The sequence below is a fragment of the Elaeis guineensis genome, chromosome 3 (assembly GCF_000442705.2).
Source record: "Elaeis guineensis isolate ETL-2024a chromosome 3, EG11, whole genome shotgun sequence".
Taxonomy (NCBI): Eukaryota; Viridiplantae; Streptophyta; class Magnoliopsida; order Arecales; family Arecaceae; genus Elaeis; species Elaeis guineensis.
The window spans coordinates 116,919,329-116,922,331 of record NC_025995.2 but is presented as its reverse complement, the minus strand read 5'-3'; positions in this window follow the sequence as shown (position 1 = coordinate 116,922,331).

Below are 3,003 nucleotides of genomic sequence, written 5' to 3'. Positions count from 1 at the left end.
TAAGTTTTGCCTTCAAGAAAAAAATGAATATTTCAAGTTAATTTAACAATTGCATCGTATGAAAATCTTCCATTGCCGCATGTACATTGAACATGCATTCTTCCACTAAATGCAAGCTCTTGTCATTTCCCTCTAATATTAAAAATGGTGAATTGATAGATGTTCTCCAAGTTATGGGACTCATGTTTTCCCCTCTCATGGAGCATTTTCATCAAAAGATTTAAATAATGTGAATCTAATCAAAAAATTGAAAATACTTTTTAGCTTTTTGCTCCTCACTGACATTTGCATGGCATTGAATAAAAGATAAGATGAAAATATTATAACTTTATTTTTTTCCAGCAAGGCATTCAATATCAGGCTAGTACTACCATTCATAATCCAAGTGTAAAGCTACCAAAGCGCCTCGGGATGCCGCATGAAAAGAATTTGAAGTTCAAACTAGTTCATTTGAATTTAACTTAGGGACAAGCGCGGCAATTTATGACTCAATCCATCCACATGATTTGCAGCTAAGATGTTTTAAGCATTTTCATGTTTGGCATAAATGAGTGCAGGTCAGACATAGATTGGCTTATCAAATGGTCAAATTTAGAGTTGGCTTTTAACTCACTTAGCCTATCGTAATCTGCTTAATATTTGAGATGGGTCATGATTAACTTATTTAAGTGATTTGACATATTTGCTAAACTCATTATAAGATTAGATCAAATTATATATTTAATAAAAAGATTAAATTGAGATTTGGATTGCCAATCTATTTAATAAATGGATGGAGCTCAAGTTGATAGTTTTTTATCTCTAACCACATCCAATAACTTGATTGCTATCTCTACCTAGAAAATTCTAGATGGTCACTATTAAATCAGTTCCAAATATAAAACTATAATAATATTATTATATAGTTGTATGTGAAACCATTTCCTAAAAGTTGCATTCAAGAATTGGCTTGAACCCTTTACTCGCAGCTTTTTGATTAAAAAAATCCTTCCTATTCATGTTAATTTCAATTCAAGAAAATAGGTATTGTTTTTTTGTTCATGATGAAGCAAATGAGCCATCCATGATGGACTCAAAGAACCAGGTTCGTATCCAAGCCCATATTATCACTTCAAGCCTAAAAAAGAGAGGCACGTGATTTGTAATTTTGTAAAACAAAAACTGCTCACGTAGTAGAAGTTATTTTTGTTGAACTTCATATTTACATGGAGAGGAGCACAACTTATAATGGTTATCTCATCTGATTGTGAAGATACGACTCTGATGTATATAGACAGAAATAAGAGAAATTGAAAATTCTTCTCCAGTGCCTTAAATGGGTGCTACTCTTTCTTTCTCAAATTAATTTCAGTGGAGTACACTACAATTTAAGATAACTTTAGACTGTGAACATATGATTATGGTTCGTTTTATGTGATCATAATTGAGACTATATGATACAATATGTTGAGTTTTAAGGGTGTTTGCATGTAACCTTGAATTTATTCATGGTTCAAAAATCTTACATTGGTATCAAAGCCTGATTATTGTTTATCTTAGTCTAAATATGATGCATAACAAGATATATGTATGTTAGAATAATTAAAATTACATCTGTGATTTATTTTTTTCAATTCTGAAATTTTGATAACATGATCATCAGGCCATGTTTGAGGGCGCCCCTTTATTTTTGTTACGAAGGTGGAGCGCGCCCCTTCTAGATAAGCCTTTTTATTATGATGAAATAGAAAGATATGCGCCCCTCATGGATAAACCTTTTTGTTACAACGAAACAGAGAGGCTCACAAAAAACAAATAAAAAAAAAAGAGGAGGCTCTTTGAATTTTGAATTCAAAAGAGGGACCACGCTCCAATCCATTTTCATATGATTTTCTACGAGGAATTTTTTTCTTATGATATTTTGGTTCTTTCAGAATTTTGGAATGGATTTTTCCATCAAAAAAATTTCACTAAGATCCAAATATATATATATATATATATATATATATTAAAAATATTGATGACATAAAAATATTGGTCATTAGAAATATTTTTTTATAATTATTGTTTATCATTTTTTTATGAAATAAAATGGTTTTTCAATGGATCTTATTTCTGTATTTGTTACAGAAAATGGTGCGAGTTATAAGAACTTCGAAGAGAATCTTTTCTACTCAACAAAGGGCTAGGGTGGATGGAATGATCAATGAGTTGATCAGTATAAAAATGAATCCTACAGACACCAATAATGAATTGGTTCAACTGGTGAACCTCATCATTAGGGCACATGGCTTAATGCAAGAAATTATTTGGGAAGGTGGTCTGAAAACTGAAGTGGAGAAATATAGGGCTCTAAGAACGATTTTACCAACACCTAGTCAAAAAAGGATCCTAGATTCACTTTGGCATAAGGAGAGTCAGAGAGCTCTTGGATCCTATTGATGCATTGTGAAGAGCTTGATCCAGGAATATGTTAACCGGATAGCTAGAAAGAATTCGTATTCTTCTTTAGGACTATCTCTTCGTGATGGAAAGCGAAGAGCTTTGGTAAAATCGATACTATCGAAAGTAGTTTACGAGTTTTTTGCAGGCCTCTATGATGATATTGTTAACTCAATTTTAGTTACTTAGATTTTATGTGGAAATTGATTATTGTTTCTCTATTTTTGTTATGAATTGAACTATGTTAGTTCTACTATTAGCTATTTTTTGTTTAGGATGTTGAACAATATATTTTGTGATTATAAATCTTATGTTATTTTATTTTCACATATTTGTATATTATTGTTCAATTTCTAGTTTTCCTTTTTATTTATTTATTTTCTGTGGAAACTAAATATAGATTAAGGGAAACTTAATATATTTATTATTGAATAAATTTATTAGGTTCTCAAATTTAAGTAATTTAAGAATATTACCTTTACATAATTAATTATGTTACTTTTATTATACATTAGGATATTAGATGATGGTTGGGAATATAGTGAACTTTCGATTGTAAACCTAATGTAGAATAATTGTTAG